At 38.1% G+C, this 17,889-nt stretch overlaps 1 pseudogene; it reads right to left on the reverse strand.

Moving 5' to 3' along the window:
• Nucleotides 1-13,802, reverse strand: part of LOC122126923 — a 68,730-nt pseudogene extending 54,928 nt beyond the window's left edge.
• Nucleotides 13,803-17,889: the final 4,087 nt, after the last annotated feature.

Genomic DNA, 17,889 nt, shown 5'->3' on the forward strand with positions numbered 1-17,889 from the left:
AGACATAATAATCAAATTAACTCCCTGCTAATAATTTTTTAATCTTCCATTCTGATTAACTAATTCTTATGTCCAGCAGAGGGTGCTAGGATAACATCAATATGCTATTCACAAAAGGAGGAGAAGGAGGAGGAGGAGCAGGAAGGGGAGGAGAAAGAGGAGGAGGAGGAGGAGGAGAAGGAAGGAGGATGGAGGAAGAAGGTAGGAGGGAGGAAGGAGGAGGAAGGAGGAAGGACCAAAACAAAAAGTAAACTACAATATTTAGGGCTGAGAATATGGCTTGGTGGTAGAGTGCTTGCCCAGCATACATGAAGCCCTGAGTTCTTTTTTTTTTTGGTCTGTCATGGGGCCTGAACCCTGTCCCTCAGCTCTTAGGCTCAAGGCAGGCACTCTACCACTTGAGCCACAGCACCACTTCCGGTTTTCTGATGGTTTTTTCAAGATAAGAGTCTCACAGACTTTCCTGCCCGGGATGTCTTTGAACTGCGATCATCAGATCTCAGCCTCCTGAGTAGCTAGGATTACAGGTTTGAGCCACAGCACCCAGCCGGAAATGGCACTGTGTCTCAAGTGGTGGAATGCTAGCCTTGAGCCAAAGAAACTCAGGGACTGTGAGCAGGCCCTGAGTTCAAGCCCCAGGACTGGCAAAAAAAATAAATAAATAAATTACAATATTCATTGCTTACCAATTGTGATGGGAAAAAATATAATCAGTACATCTATGCTGACTCCTAAATTCTGGAATTACAGTCATGTACCACTTTCTTAACTTCCAAATTTTTATTATAAAAAAAACACCATCCCAAAGGTTCAAAGTCTCTTAATTTGAAAAACAGAAGCACCATAATACTAGAACACTTTGCCAGAGTCCTTTACTTATATTCAAATCAAATATCTTTAAAAAGGATTATTATCCAATTAGACTGACATTTAAAAGGGGCCCTTCCTTAAAATAAGTACTTCACTTGGTTTTTGTTTGTTTGTTTGTTTTGCTTTGCCAGTCCCTGGACCTTGAACTCAGGAGCTGTGCACTGTCCTTAAGCTTCTCTGTGCTCAAGGCAAGCACTCTACCACTTAAGCCACAGTGCCACTTCTGGCTTTTTTCTTCTGGCTTATGTGGTGCTGAGGCGCTCTACCACTGAGCCACCTTCCCAGCCCCTTTGGCAAATTTTTAAATGAACTTCCAATATCAAAATCTTCTGTGAACATAAAATGATGTATTTAAATGCATAACACATAATTAAGACCAAATAATCAAGGTGATATTATCATTTAATTAATAGTAATGAACAGAAATGAACATCTTACAATGATTCCTAAAATACACAAAAAGCCAAATTATACAATGTTGCCTTTGTGGACAATGATGATAAGTAAAATGCATTTCTCTTTTCCTTTTTCATCTGAGGAGAGTATACACTATATAAATGCTATGGATAAACTGAGGTTAGTGGTTTGCGCCTGTCATCCTAGCTATTCAGGAGGATCTGAGGATCCTTGATCTGAGGATCAAGGTTCAAAGCTAGCCCTGACAGGAAAGTCTTAAAACTCTTATCCAAGTGGAACTGTGGCTCAACTAGAGTGCTAACCTTAAGCACAAAAGCTCAAGAACAATGCCCAGACCCAGAGTTCAAGCCTAGAATCAACATACACACATACACACACACGCACACGCACACACACACACACACACACACACAAGTAGCTATGGATATGATCAAAATATTTTATTTGCACATGTAAAAACAGAATAATGAAATGTGTTGAAATTGTTTTAAAAGGGGGAGAGGATAAGAAACCCTGATGGGGTAAATTCAATAGGGATACACTATATACATGTATGGAAATATCAAGAAACCATGTTTTGTACAACTAATGTGTGCTAATAAAATAACTGAAAAAAGTACCTTCTGCTCTTCTTTATGTTACTGTAATATAACTATGACTGACAGAAGCAATTTAGAATTGATTTGCAAAGAGTGTCTTTTCCCACCATAATCATCAAGAGCCTCCTCAGTTCTCTCAGAAGTAGGTTTGCATCTTCTCTTTTCTCTTTTCTTATTGAGTTAAGCTTATTTCCCATAATAAACTCCACTAGTTGTAAAGAGGTTTATAAAAAAAACATAGATATTTCTTTTCTTAGTTCACTTTTCCCTTGATTCTGTAGTATCCAGCACCACTTATATAAAATTGGACTGGGAGTTTTTTTCTTTCTTTTTTTTTTTTTAATCTAAGAAACTGATCCATGTTACTATGACTAAGTCACACAGTAATATATAGCTTATCAGATTTTAAAATTAAATATACATATGAAGATTTATTTGGCCAAGGCAAATAATCACCTTCTGTAAAATAAAATTATTTTTTTAAAAAGCTTCATTAAAATTTAAGCCATTTATTAGGCTAAAAATCCATTATATTAGTTGCTTCAGTTAGATATTACTTAAAATGTGTCCTACTAGGCTGGGAAGGTAGCTCAGTGGTAGAGTGCTTGCCTTGCATTCATGAGGCCCTGGGTTCCATTCCTCAGCTCCACATAAACAGAAAAAGCCAAAAGTGGTACTTTGGCTCCAGGCTTGAGCTAAAGTACTGAGACCAGTGCCCGGGCCCAGAGTTCAAGTCCCATGACCAACAAAAATAAAAAAAGGTGTCCTATTAAACATTTTAACAATTTTCCTTTATATTATTTTCATGTGATTATTTTCAATTGTTATAATAATGGTGATATACAGAGAGGTTACAGTTACATAAGTCAGGTAATGAGTACAATTTTTTTTTGGACAATGTCACTCTTTCCCTTGCTCTCTCCCAGCATGTAATTCCTTTTAAATGCCACTTGCAATTACTTAAATCACTAGAATTACTTTTATGCCTCCAAAACTGAATGCAAAATTAGAATAAAATATGTTTTAGAAAGTTAACTTCTTCACCAATGTGTCACCATATGTTCAAACAGATTAACACAAAATATATTCATAAAAGCATAAGGCAAATATTTAAATATAACTAAATATAAAGAATTATAGATAAACTAGAAAATTACATCTGCCCCACTTCCTTAAAAGAGAAAAAAAGAGACTATCTGGACTATCTTTTTAAGCTTTGAGCTCCAAAAACAAAGATATTATACTATGAAAAGTGTTTACTAAATAACCAAGAAAAGCCAACAAATAAAAATAAACTACTAGGCTGGGAAATTAGCTGCGTGGTAGAATGCTTACCTCACGTGAATGAGGTCCTGGGTTCGATTCCTCAGCACTACATAAGCAGAAGTGGTGCTGTGGGTCAAGTGGTAGAACGCTAGCCTTGAGCTGAAGAGCCGAGGGACAGCGCCCAGGCCCAGAGTTCAGCCCCCATGACTGACCCAAAAAAATATTAGAACTACTTAAAATAATTAGATACTTATAATAATTTTTTATTCAGTCATAACAAAAAATGGTATTGTGATACTACAGCATGAATAAACCAAGCAATTGTTATGCTAAATGAAAAAACATCAGAATACACAAGTCTGTTAGGAAAACAATTCATCATACTTCCTGATCCGGGGGATATAGTAATAGGACAATGATGTTGAATAATATGAGATATTTTACTGGAATAGGGAAAACTTTCTAAACTTGATGGTGATGAGGTTGTACAATGCTCTGACTATACTAAAAGTCCATGAGTTGTACATTCCGAATAGTCGAGTTAACAATATGCAAAATAAATCTCAATAATTTTCAGCATCAATACTATAAGTCAAACTTACACATATCTACTATCATAAGTGGCCAAATAACTATCCCTCCAAAACTAACACAAACTGGATTATTATCTAGAAAATAAATCTAAACCAGAGGAAGCTGGACATAGAAATGCACAGCAAAGATAATGGGAAAGGAGATCCAAAACTACTGTAAAGTGCATGAATCATCTGGGCACCAGTGGCTCACACTTGTAATCCTAGCTACTCAGGAAGCTTAGTCTGAGGATAAAGTTTCAAAGCCAGCCTGGGCAGAAAAGTTTATGAGACTTTTATCTCCAACTAAGCACCAAAAAGACAAAACTGGAGCTGAGCCTCAAGCAGTAGAGCAACAGCCCTGACTGAAAAAGATAAGGCCATCAGGTCAAGCTTTAGTACTAGCACAAAAATAAATAAATAATAAAAAAAACAGTATAATAACCAGGCTCCATTTTCTTTTCCTATTTTTCAACAACCAAACCGGAAATGTGTAGATCACTCTTTACAAAAAGAAAGTAAAAAGACATATCTCAAACTTTTCAAAGGAAATAGTATAATATTGTTTCCTTAAACACAATATTCATGTGTATGAGTAGAGTATGTATTTATATATGTGTAAAGGTATGTAAATATATATATGGATTTACATATGCTTATATATGCAAATGTGGATATATTTACATGCATATAATACACATGTGTGGGTATATGTATTTAAAAGCCTGCCCAACATTTCCAACTGGATGTCCAGTAGGCATGTCAAATTTGACATATCTAAAACCTGACTCCTTTCAAACCCACTCTACCTATATTCTTTACCAGTTCTGTTAATGAGAATGCCATTTCTTAAACATCTTTCACAGTCTCCTCTACTCAACTCAATTAACCAACAAATCCTACACATAATCACAATGTGTAGACCTAAATGGGATTCAGTTTCACACTGTAAGCATACACATATTTATGCCATTTATAAAAAATTAGAATTTGAATAATGCCTGTACTTTTGATTATACTTGCCTGTGAAACTAATATGGCTTCTAAATAAATACATTATTTTTAACTATTCACAGTTAAAATTATATAATAAATATCTGGGGAGTTTTTCTATATTATGTGGGAAAAAGACAAGTGAGTCAGAGTAGAAATGATACCATACTGTACACACATAGCAGGTAAAACCCATATGATTACTACTAAATCCATTATAGTACTTTATATGTACTTAGCATTTTCTATAATGAAAATTTAATTTTGAAAAAAAGGACCAGGAAATTTGGAGATGAATGAGGAAAGAACACAGCAAGAACAGTATTAGGCCTCTCATCAGCAATAGCAGACCATAAAACCAGTGAGGCAAGGCCTTCTTCAAGTTACAAGACAGATGGATTTTAAGATAAAATTCTTTATTTAGCCAAGTTATATCTATCCCAATATTGTATAGAAAAATATGTGATTAGATATGCAAGATTATGTAAGGTTGAGATCCCAAACTCCCTTTCTTTCGAAATATTCCTTTAAAATAAAAGTACTATGGGACTTAAGAAATAAGTACAACAGAGAAATAAAAAGCTGCAAGTAGAGGTGTGACTTAAATGTCTAATGGTAGAGCACTAGCCTTGAGCAAAACAGCTTGGGAACAGCACCCAGACTCTCAACTCTCATTTCAAGCCCCAGGACACACACACACACACACACACACACACACACACACACACACACACACACAAAGAGGAAAAACCTCATAACAATATTAAATAATAGCAGTGAATTTAACAAATATATCTCTAGTATCTGCTATTACATATTCTTTATGTTTACTTACCTAGTAAGAATATTAAATTTAGAAGAAAACCTTCTTTACCTACTGAAATACTTCATTCCCCAGAAAGTAAAAGAAGCTTCAAAAATATATACCAATTAGATGTCTCAAAATTAGTTAGCATCACCATTCATAAAGTCATATATTTTTTTATTTGGGTCCAGTCATGGGGCCTGAACTCGGGGCCTGGGTGCTGTCCCTCAGCTCTTCAGCTCAAGGCTAGTGCTCTACCACTTGAGCCACAGCGCCACTTTCCGGCTTTTTTCTTTTTTGCTTATATGGTGCTGGGGAATTGAACCCAGGGCCTCAGGCATGCAAGGCAAGCGCTCTACCACTGAGCCATCTTCCCAGCCCCATAAAGTCATATTTTTCTTTGTAGACTAATGTTCTTTTCTTACCTAAATTCTTATCTAAAATCTTTCTTCAAACCCTGCTAATATAAATGATTTACACTATAAAAATAGAATTTAATATTATCATTTAACCCCTGAGTATACCAAAACATTTACTGTGTTGCTTCCTCAACCTTAAAATATAAACAATTACTCTCAAGCTTCCCACATATTCTATGAGAATTAATTGTTAAAAGTGAAATTTCTATTCGGTGCTAGTGGCTCATGCCTGTAATTCTGGCTACTCAGGAGGCTGAGAGCTGAGGACCATGATTCAAAGCCAGTCCACACAAGAAAGTCTTTGAAATTCTTATCTCCAGTTAATCACAGAAAAAGACAGAAGTGTGGTTATGGCTCAAGTGGTAGAGTGTTAGCCTTGAGCAAAAAAAGCTCAGGAATAGCACCCAGGCCAGAGTTCAAGCCCCAGGACCTGAAAAAAAAAGGTGAAATTTTAAACCAGGTGGCGCATGCCTATATTCCCAGCTGCCTAAGCAGCTGACATTGAGAAGTGCACATGCAGCCAAGACAGAAGGTCAGCCCAGGGAAAAACATTTGAAAGACCTCTTTACAACTGAGAGCTGGGCACAGTGGTGAACACATATCATCCAAGCTCTGCTGAGAAACCTAAAATAAGCAGATCATAGTCAGGGCAGAAAGCAAGACTGTATCTCAAAAATAACCAGTTCAAAAAGACTGGCTGGACAATAGAGCATCCAAACTAGCAAGTATAAGGTCCTGAATTCATACTCAAATATACTTCCTGCCCATCCCCCCCAAAAAAATGTTGCTTAAATCAAGCACAAAATGTAAAATGTTTTGTACAAGTACTAAAGATTTCCCCCCAAAAAAGCCAAATATACACTTTAAAAGCCTCCCAACAATTACTTTTTATTGTTCTGCAGTGCAAAATTTCCTCTAGGCTTAAGTCACTACATGATAAATATAAGTATGCTAAAAAAAATAAAATAAAACTACCTCAAATTCTTTTCTAAGACATTCTTCTCACTGAGTGCTAAACTCAAGTTCACTTGTTTGTCACTGTAAAAGGTCAGAGCAATCTGTATGTTCTGCTTTTAATTGTTCTACTTTCTGCTGCATAGTTTGTACAGCACAATCTTGTTCCTGAAACATATTTAATTTTTGCATCAATAAAATTTATTAATAGCCATCAATAACTAAATCTGTGATCAACTGTAATAGATTAATTTACATGGGCAAAAGAAACACTATATATGACTACAACTGAAGATAAAATGGAACACCAGGATATTGTGTTAGTTTAATTGACCTCTATGGGTATTTACTTAAAGCTATTATTCAACTGTCACATATAATGTTTTCTTCTCTCGTTAAAATTTCACAGTATGGGCTGGGAAGGGTAGCAGTGGTAGAACACTTGCCTGCATGCCTGAGGCCCTGGGTTCAATTCCTTAGCACCACATAAGCAGAAGAAAAACAAAAAGCTGGAAGTGGCACTGTGGCTCAAGTGGTAGAGTGCTAGCCTTGAGCTGAAGAGCTGAGGGACAGCGGCCAGGCCCAGAGTTTAGGCCCCAAGACGGACTCAAAAAAAAAAAAAGGAATCAACTCAACAAGAGAAACAACATGTCAACATCAAGATTGGGGGGAGGGCTGTGGTCATGGGGCTTGAACACAGGACCTAGGCATTGTCCCTGAGCTTTTTGTGCTCAAGGCTAGAATTCTACCACTTTGAGCCACAGCTCCACTTCCAGTTTTCTGGTGCCTAATTGGAGTTATCTCATGGCTTTTCCTGCCCAGGCTGGCTTCCAATCATGATCAGAAGATCTCAGCCTCCCAAATTGCTAGGATTACAGGTGTGAGCCACAGGCCCCCTGCTGACATAAGAATTGTATCAAATGTTCATGGAAGTCAAAAGTGGAAACAAAGCAGAGGCCTGGTGGCTCACACCTGTAATCCTAGCTACACAGGAGGCTGAGATTTAAGGATCACTGTATAAAGCCAGCCCCAGTAGGAAAGTCCTTGAAACTCTTATCTCCAATAAACCACCAGAAATCTGAAAGTGGTGCTGTAGCTCAAGTGGTAGAGTACTCACCTTGAGCTCAAGAGCTGAGCGACAGTGCTCAGGCCCAGAGTTCAAGCTCAATAATCGACCAAAAAAAAAAAAAAACAAAGGGAAAACAACTCAAACACCTACTAACTACTGAATAGACAACCAAAATGTAGTTTATCCATACCATAGAATATTCAGCAATAAAAATAAGTAACATTTTGATACAGGCTACAACATGATAAACTCAAGAATATCCAGTGAAAGAAGACAAAGACTACATATTCCACTGATATGAATTAGAATCTGTTAAAAGACAAATGTATGTGTTAGTGGCAGATTAAATAATTTTGTTGAAAATCTAGAATGATGAAGAATACTGTAGCCACTAATAATATGAAAGATTTCTAGTCATTTTCCCTTTCCAAACTAAAAAAGAATGAAACTAATGTGAACTATTGTAACATGAATATATTAACACTTTTGTAGGAAAAAATCTGGACAAATATTTCCCAAAATATTATTGGCAGTAAACTCTAAGAAGTAGGATTACATTCAAACATGTATACCATTTTGATCTATCCTTGCCAAATTAAGTATGAGGAAAGACTATGGCCTCCCAACCCCCATGATGCTTCTGCAGTTTGTATCTGCCATTACTGTGGTTTAAACTCAGGGCTTTCAGCATCCCTCAGCAATCTCCCCATCAAAATGGTAACATATTACTTGAGCCATACCTCTGCTTCCAGCTTTTTCCTGGTTAACTGAATAAAAGTCTCATGGAGGGGGTTAGGTTTGGGGGGTGAGGATGGGAAGGGATGAGAGGGGGAAACAAAGAGGAGGCTACAATGCTTGATAAGAAATGTACTCATTATCTTGCCCATGTAATAGTAACCCCTCTGTACAATGTTTTCACAATAAATTAAAAACAAATAAAACAACTAACTAACTAACTAAATAAATGTCTCATGGATTTGACTTCCCAAGCTGACTCTGAACCACAATTATCAGATCTCAGCCTCTTGAGTAGCTAGGATAATAGACATTAGCTACTTGCACCTGGCTTGTAGAATATCTTTTTTTAAAGATATTAATTAATTAATTAATTTATTTATTTACTTACTTATTTACTTATTTAATTTTGGTCATGGGACTGAAATCTGGGCCTTGGCCCTGTCCCTGAGCTCTTCAGTACAAAGCTAGCACTTTACCATTTGAGCCACAGCGCCACTTCTGGCTTTTTTGTGCTTATGTAGTGCTAAGGAATTGAACCCAGGGCCTCATGCATGCAAGGCAAGCAATATACCATTGAGCCACCTTCCTAGGCCCTAGAATATCTTTTAAATAAATTATCTTAAAAACAGAATTAAATAAATAGAATAAAATCCCCAATGATCTTAGATTTAGCAGAGTATTTCTGTTATGTGACTATAAAAGTTCTACATAGCCAGGTGCCAGTGGCTCATGCCTGTAATCCTAGCAACTCAGGAGGCTGACATCTGAGGATAGAGGTTCAAAGCCAGCCAGGCAGAAAAGTCCATGAGACTCTATCTGCAATACACCACCAGAAAAACAGGAAGTGGTGCTGTGGCTCAAGTGGTAGAGTGCTTGCCTTGAGCTGAAGAGCTGAAAGCCAGCACCCAGGCCCAGAGTTCAAGCCCCATGACCACCACCAACAACAACAAAGGCAGAAATCTAAGGATCAAACTTTGAGGTAGTCCAGATAGTCAAAAACACCAGACTCTTATCTCCATCTAACCAGCAAAAAGTTGGAAATGGTAGTGTGGCTCAAGAGGTAGAGCACCAGTCCTGAATTAAAAAATAAAAACATTAGGGCTGGGAAGGTGGCTCAGTGGTAGAGCGCTTGCCTTGTATGCATGAGGCCCTGGGTTTGATTCCTCAGCACCACATGAGCAAAAAAAAAAAAAAAAAGCCAGAAGTGGCACTGTGGCTCAAGTGGTAGAGCACTATCCTTGAGCTGAAGAGCTGAGGGACAGTGCCCAGGCCCAGAGTTCAGGCCCCACAACTGGACCCAAAAGAAACAATAAAAAAATAATAAAGCTAAGTGAGAGGGTAAGGTCTTCAGTTCAAACCTTTGTAGTAGCACTAAATTAATAGGTAGCACGCAAAAGGGCTGGATACAAGGCTCAACATTAGTGTTCCTGCCTAGCAAGCATGACCATGAGTTTAAAACTCAGGTCTCCCAAAAAGATTTTAAATGAATGAGACAAAGAATGAATGAATAAGTGAATTTGAAATGACCAATTAAAAATGGTGAAAAGATCTAAAAAGGCATTTCACCAAGGCAGGTATATGACTGGCCAAAAAGAATATATACAGGGCTGGGAAGTTGGCTCAGTGATAGAGTGCTTGCCTTGCATGCCTGAGGCTGTGGGTTTGATTCCTCAGCACCACATAAGCAAAAAAGAAAAAACCCAGAAGTGGTGCTGTGACTCAAGTGGTAGAGCGCTAGCGTTGAGATAAAGAGCTGAGGGACAATGCCTAGGCCCAGAGTTCAGGCCTCACGAATGGACCAAAAAAAAAAAAAAAGATGCTGGTTACTAGTGGCTCTAACCCATAATTTTAGCTGCTCATATTAAGGATCATGGTTCCAGCATCGCCCAGGCAGAAAAGTCCAACAGAACATCTCTAATTAACAAGCAAAAAGCTGGACTAGAGGAATGTCTTAAGTGGCATGGAAAAGCACCAGCCAGGAGCAAGCAAGCAGAGCAAGAATGATTTTCCATTTTCAAACCCCAGTATAAGCAAAAAAAAAAAAAAAAACCCAAAACCTAACATATTAGTGTTTAAAATCACAATGCAATATTACTTCACACTCACTAGAAAAGCTAAAAATTTAAAATTAGGTAAAAAGTATGGGGAAGGATGTTAAGAAACTAAAACTCATATAATGTTGGAAGAAATACTAATACAATTTGGCAGTTTACAATTTTTAACACAACAATGCTACTTAAAAGAATCAACTCAGGGATGGGAAGGTGGCTCAGTGGTAGAGCGCTTCCCTTGCATGCCTGAGGCCCTGGGTTCAATTCCTCAGCACCACATAAGCAGAAGAAAAACTGAAAGCCGGAAGTGGTGCTGTGGCTCAAGTTGTAGAGTGCTAGCCTTGAGCTGAAGAGCTGAGGGACAGCGCCCAGGCCCAGAGTTTAGGCTCCATGACCGGACTCAAAAAAAAAAAAAGGAATCAACTCAACAAGAGAAACAACATGTCAACATCAAGATTGGGGGGAGGGCTGTGGTCATGGGGCTTGAACACAGGACCTAGGCATTGTCCCTGAGCTTTTTGTGCTCAAGGCTAGAATTCTACCACTTTGAGCCACAGCTCCACTTCCAGTTTTCTGGTGCCTAATTGGAGTTATCTCATGGCTTTTCCTGCCCAGGCTGGCTTCCAATCATGATCAGAAGATCTCAGCCTCCCAAATTGCTAGGATTACAGGTGTGAGCCACAGGCCTCCTGCTGACATAAGAATTGTATCAAATGTTCATAGAAGTCAAAAGTGGAAACAAAGCAGAGGCCTGGTGGCTCACACCTGTAATCCTAGCTACACAGGAGTCTGAGGTTTAAGGATCACTGTTCAAAGCCAGCCCCAGTAGGAAAGTCCTTGAAACTCTTATCTCCAATAAACCACCAGAAATCTGAAAGTGGTGCTGTAGCTCAAGTGGTAGAGTACTCACCTTGAGCTCAAGAGCTGAGCGACAGTGCTCAGGCCCAGAGTTCAAGCCCCATAATCGACCAAAAAAAAAAAAAAAAGAACAAACAAAGGGAAAACAACTCAAACACCTACTAACTACTGAATAGATAACCAAAATATAGTATATCCATACCATAGAATATTCAGCAATAAAAAGAAGTAACATTTTGATACAGGCTACAACATGATAAACTTAAGAATATGTCCAGTGAAAGAAGACAAAGACTACATATTCCACTGATATGAATTAGAATCTGTTAAAAGACAAATGTATGTGTTAGTAGCAGTTTAAATAATTTTGTTCAAATTCTAGAATTATGAAGAATACTGTAGCCACTAATAATATGAAAGATTTCTAGTCATTTTCCCTTTCCAAACTAAAAAAGAATGAAACTAATGTGAACTATTGTAACATGAATATATTAACACTTTTGTAGGAAAAAATCTGGACAAATATTTCCCAAAATATTATTGGCAGTAAACTCTAAGAAGTAGGATTACATTCAAACATGTATACCATTTTGATCTATCCTTGCCAAATTAAGTATGAGGAAAGACTATGGCCTCCCAACCCCCATGATGCTTCTGCAGTTTGTATCTGCCATTACTGTGGTTTAAACTCAGGGCTTTCAGCATCCCTCAGCAATCTCCCCCTCACAATGGTAACATATTACTTGAGCCATACCTCTGCTTCCAGCTTTTTGCTGTTTAACTGAAAATAAAAGTCTCATGGAGGAGGGCAGGGCTGGGGGGGGCCGTGAGGATGGGAAGGGATGGGAAGGGGAAACAAAGGAGGAGGCTACAATGCTTGATAAAAAATGTACTCATTATCTTGCCCATGTAATAGTAACCCCTCTGTACAGTGTTCTGACAATAAATTAAAAACAAATAAAATAACTAACTAACTAAATAAATAAATGTCTCATGGATTTGACTTCCCAAGCTGACTCTGAACCACATTTATCAGATCTCAGCCTCTTGAGTAGCTAGGATAATAGACATTGGCTACTTGCACCTGGCTTGTAGAATATCTTTTTTTTTTAAAGATATGTATGTATGTATGTATGTATATATGTATGTATGTATGTATTTATTTTTGGTCATGGGCCTGAAATCTGGGCCTGGGCCCTGTCCCTGAGCTCTTCAGTTCAAAGCTAGCACTTTACCATTTGAGCCACAGTGTCCCTTCTGGCTTTTTTGTGCTTATGAGTGCTAAAGAATTGAACCCAGGGCCTCATGCATGCAAGGCAAGCAATATACCGCTGAGCCACCTTCCTAGGCCCTAGAATATCTTTTAAATAAATTATTTTAAAACAGAATTAAATAAATGGAATATAATCCCCAATGATTTTAGATTTAGCAGTGAATTTCTGTTATGTGACTATAAAAGTTCTACATAGCCAGGTGCCAGTGGCTCATGCCTGTAATCCTAGCAACTCAGGAGGCTGACATCTGAGGATCGAGGTTCAAAGCCAGCCAGGCAGAAAAGTCCATGAGACTCTATCTGCAATACACCACCAGAAAAACGGGAAGTGGTGCTGTGGCTCAAGTGGTAGAGTGCTTGCCTTGAGCTGAAGAGCTGAGATCCAGCACCCAGGCCCAGAGTTCAAGCCCCATGACCAACAACAACAACAAAAAAGGCAGAAATCTGAGGATGAAAGTTTGAGGTAGCCCAGGTAGCCAAATCCACCAGACTCTTATCTCCATCTAACCAGCAAAAATTTGGAAATGGTAGTATGGCTCAAGAGGTAGAGCACCAGTCCTGAATTAAAAAATTAAAATGTTAGGGCTGGGAAGGTGGCTCAGTGGTAGAGCGCTTGCCTTGTATGCATGAGGCCCTGGGTTTGATTCCTCAGCACCACATAAGCAATTCAGGCCCAGGACTGAGAATAAAAATATTTTCCAACAAATACACTTTCATTCATGTATTCCAACAAAATGAATTTGGTCTACTCTTCTAAACTCTGGGCTAGTGCTATGAGGAATGGTGTGAACATTCTGTCCCACTAGAGGACTATATCATGCAGGTGCAGACAAGAATTGAAATGATGGGCAAACTGACCAGCATGGTGATGGCTGTCCAATGTTGCATCCTTTCTCTGACATCAGTGCGATCTGACATCAGGACAACGGATGAAGGCAGTTAATAAGGAGAAAGCTTTAATTTTAAACAATTCCCATTGCACAATGGAATGAGAAAAAAACCTTCTTATAATCCAAGTCCTTATAATGTAGGTTACAGTAGCTAACACTACATAGAGGAATAACAAAAAATATAGAAAAAAGTTCTCCCAAGTACAAGGTATAATAGGATCTCCAAAAATACAGAGGAGCTTCATCCTCTGAGTTCAGAGCACCATTGCTAACAACTTACATAGCAAAAAAGCTCAGGGCCAGTGTCCCCATTCTGAGCTCAGGCTCCAGGACCAGCATCCTCTTCCCCTCCCCCCAAAATGTTCTCTTTTACTCTTCAAGAGAATATAAGCTCAATTAGAATAGGAACTTGGGGGCTGGGAATGTAGCTTAGTGGTAGAGTGCTTGCCAAACAGGCATGAAGCCCTGGGTTCGAGTCCTCAGTACCACATAAATGGAAAAAGCTGGAAGTGGCACCGTGGCTCAAGTGGTAGAGTGCTAGCCTTTAGCAAAAAAAGCTCAGGGACAGTGCTCAGCCCTGAGTTCAAGCCCCAGGACTGACAAAAAAAAACAAACAGTTACTTGGTCTGTCTTCTCCACTACTGAATATATAACACTTTGAACAGTGCCTGGCACAGTAGATACTTAAAAAAAAAAATTATTGAATGAAGATTAGAACCAACTTTAGCAGCACTTAAGTTAACATCATTATTGTAAATGATTATATCTTAGCTCACATTTTCCAGAAGCCAAATAATAATGTGCCCAGGGGAAATATTAAAATATTATTCTGCCTGGTGAAACACAGCTGAATACACATGTTCATGGTACCTACTAAAAGATATGATCCATTCTTTCCTTAGGATGGAAGAATGTATGTACATTTGTCCTTCCACATGGAAATGATAATTATTAATTAGAAAAGATCATTTTTTTTCTTTAAAATTACCTCAGCTTATTTTCTTTGCAGATTTGTCCTTTGTACTTATTGGTAAAATCTTTCTGGCAGGTCAGAAGTTCCAACAGGAAAAGTATATATGGTCTATGAAAGCAGTGAGGCTGTCCTAGAGATTCTGTACAGTACTGAAGTACCCTCAGGGCTTCCAGGATGCTCTTGACTTGGGCTTTCTTTAAGGAAAGAACCTTTACAACACTGGAGACAGAACTCAAGTCATAATATGCAGGAATCAGAGTTAGGGTGGGAAAAAAAACCCACCTATCCTCCACCCAAGTTCTGAAGCTTTATGAATGAGAAGAAAGTACTGCTGTTGGTATTAAACACATCATGCAAAGGAGATTATACTATCTACCACTTTTACTTAGCAGCATTAAGAATCAATTGCACACAAATTGTGTGAAGATACAACTCATTTTGAAAAACTAATTCTGAAAAGCTTTGATACATTTACTTGACTATCAAGAAATAAAGCTTTAATTCATAAAATTAGGGAATTCCTCACTAACTTTCAGGGAGGTAGGTAGGCCCATGGACTGTCAGAAAAGATCAAAACCTGAATTTTTCCCAGGGTTAACATTTTTTTAAGTGACAGCTACCAACGGAAATGCTTCCTTAAAAAAACAAAAACAAAAAACAAGATTACTGAGATATATTCTCCATGCAGTATAATACACAAATCTTATATGAAAACACTTCTTTACGGGAAAACTCACCACTTTTTTATCTTGAATATTATAAAACAAGTTTGGTTCTATCCTAAATATCACTTGCCCACTGTTAACCTGAACTTCAAGCCTTTGCCTAAACTGTTATCTATGATTTGCAAAGAGAAAGTACTGGGAGAAAATGACTGGCTCACCTCTCATGTGAGAGTGATTGATCTTTAATGAACTCCATGGCATCCTTCAACACTGGATATTTCTCTTTTACTGTAGGCAGTGGTCTAGCCTTCTTCCAAGGATCTGAAAGAGAGTAGCTAGAGTCACCCTCGGGTGAAGGGTGGCCACAGGTGGGTGTGGAAGGTGAGGAGGGCTCCTCAGCAGTGGGCATTTCTGCAGAGGGACGCCCACTACTTGGTGGCAGCTTTGAAGGGACCTCCCAGTCAGGACTGTTGTCTCCGGCATTGAGAGGCCTGCTTCTGTGGAAGATGCTGAGGCTTGGAAATGCTCTTCTACCACAGAGCTTGTCCTCTGGTGTCTGTCTAGTGGCTGGAGATGATCAGTTTCATTGACAGTCACCAACTTGTCAAAGGTTTCTTCTGAACTTTTGTCAATAGGCAAAAATTTTAATAATAGAAAACTTTTCTGAATACATTCTTTTGTTAAGTGCAAAAAAAATGGTAGAGAGATAAAGAAAAATTAAACTTAGTAATTACTTTCAGAGAGAAAAATAATCTATTTACACTTCATCTTCATAAATTCTGCATCTACTGATAGAAAACAATCAAACTTTAATTATATGAATCACGATCATGCCAATACTTTTTTAATGTTTTATTATAGTGAACATTTAAATAAATATAAAGAATAGTAAAATGACTATTCTATATATCCACTGTCTCAATAATGATCAAATCACAACTAATCTTGTTTCCCCCCACTCCCAAGGTCTGATGATTTCCATGCAAATCCCAAGCATTACACTTTTTTACCTGTAAAAGTTTCAGCCTAGCTCTCTACAAAAATAGGTTTTCAAAGATATTTTAAAAAATTAATAGCAATCTTTCATAATTCTTTGAGCTGCATACATGAATCTGAAGCTTCTTAAAAGAAGCAATTAGAAAGATGTTGGAACATGTTAGTAAACAATTAGTGCTTTTTGGCATTTTCTCCATTTTTGACATATCCTTGAAAACAACCTTAAGCATCATTCTTTATCACTTTTCATATGTCAAAACAGACTCCACAAGAATTACCAAGAAGACAGGCATAAGTCCTCTCAGTTCTGAACAAAACAATAACAAAACAACTGATGGACCAGTAACCACGGCTGGTAGTGGCATACTCACCTATGCTCTCTGGGTTCACATCTACAGCTTCTGAACTGAGTTTTTCTTCAGCCTCATTCCCCAGGCGCATCAGGGACTTTTGCTTCATCTCTAACTGGGGAGCAATAAGATTTGAACCACATAACTAATCTGTCCTGATAGAGCAGCAGGGCAGCACAGAAAACTACTGCAAAAACACCCAGTGTTGAAATTATAGAAGACTTCCTAACTATTTCCCTGCTGCTTAGGACGTGGGCTAAACTTGTTTTCTTCATCCTTTGAAGCTGTCTACAAAACTATTTTTGAAGACATAGCTACAAAACTATCTCCTCTACTACATGTGGAAGGAATTTATATACATGATTTTATTATTTCACAAAACTTAAAATACTGGAGCTGAAGGAGACTTTCTCTAAATCCACCAGTATAGACAAAGCAGCTGAGGTCTAGAGAAATGAAGGCCTTACTACAGTCATATATCTAGTTTGCTTCAAAAATTGTTCTAATTTTTTTGACTATATGTGGAGTTCTGAACCTTAAAATTAAGGTCTGGGTGCTGTCCCTTAGCTTTTTTATTCAAGGCTAGTGCTCTATCATTTGAGCCACAGCTCCAGTTCTGGATGTTTGGTGGTAAGTAGAAGGTAAGAGTCTCATCAACTTTTTTTTTTTTTTTTTTTTTTGCTTGGACTGGTTTCAAATCATGATCCTCAGATCTCAAATTTCTGAGTGCAGGATTACAGGTATGAACCACTGGCACCCAGCTTGTTCTTAAATTTTGAGCTCTGTTCTACCCTGATGAGGGGACAACTCTAGGTGATGTTGAGACTTCAGGCAGAGAAGGGTACCATGAGAACAGATTGAGGCAATGATCACAACATTGGCCACAATGCTGACAGCCAGGCAGAAGCCACAAGAAAGGCCAAGGTCTCAAACAGAAAGCCAGTATCTTGTGTGTTGGCAGTCTATTCTAGGCTCACCAGAGCATTATCTATAGCATGCCTTGTCAATAGCCAAAACGTTTTTACCTAAACTATGTGGCTGAGTTTCTTAGAAACTCTTTTCTTTCAAATCTTACCATATGGTTTCTCTGTTAGCATACTTTTTTGAATCTTGTTTTACCATTGAATTAAC

The sequence above is a fragment of the Dipodomys spectabilis genome, unplaced genomic scaffold, assembly GCF_019054845.1.
Source record: "Dipodomys spectabilis isolate Male_0828 unplaced genomic scaffold, ASM1905484v1 ptg000291l, whole genome shotgun sequence".
Taxonomy (NCBI): domain Eukaryota; kingdom Metazoa; phylum Chordata; class Mammalia; order Rodentia; family Heteromyidae; genus Dipodomys; species Dipodomys spectabilis.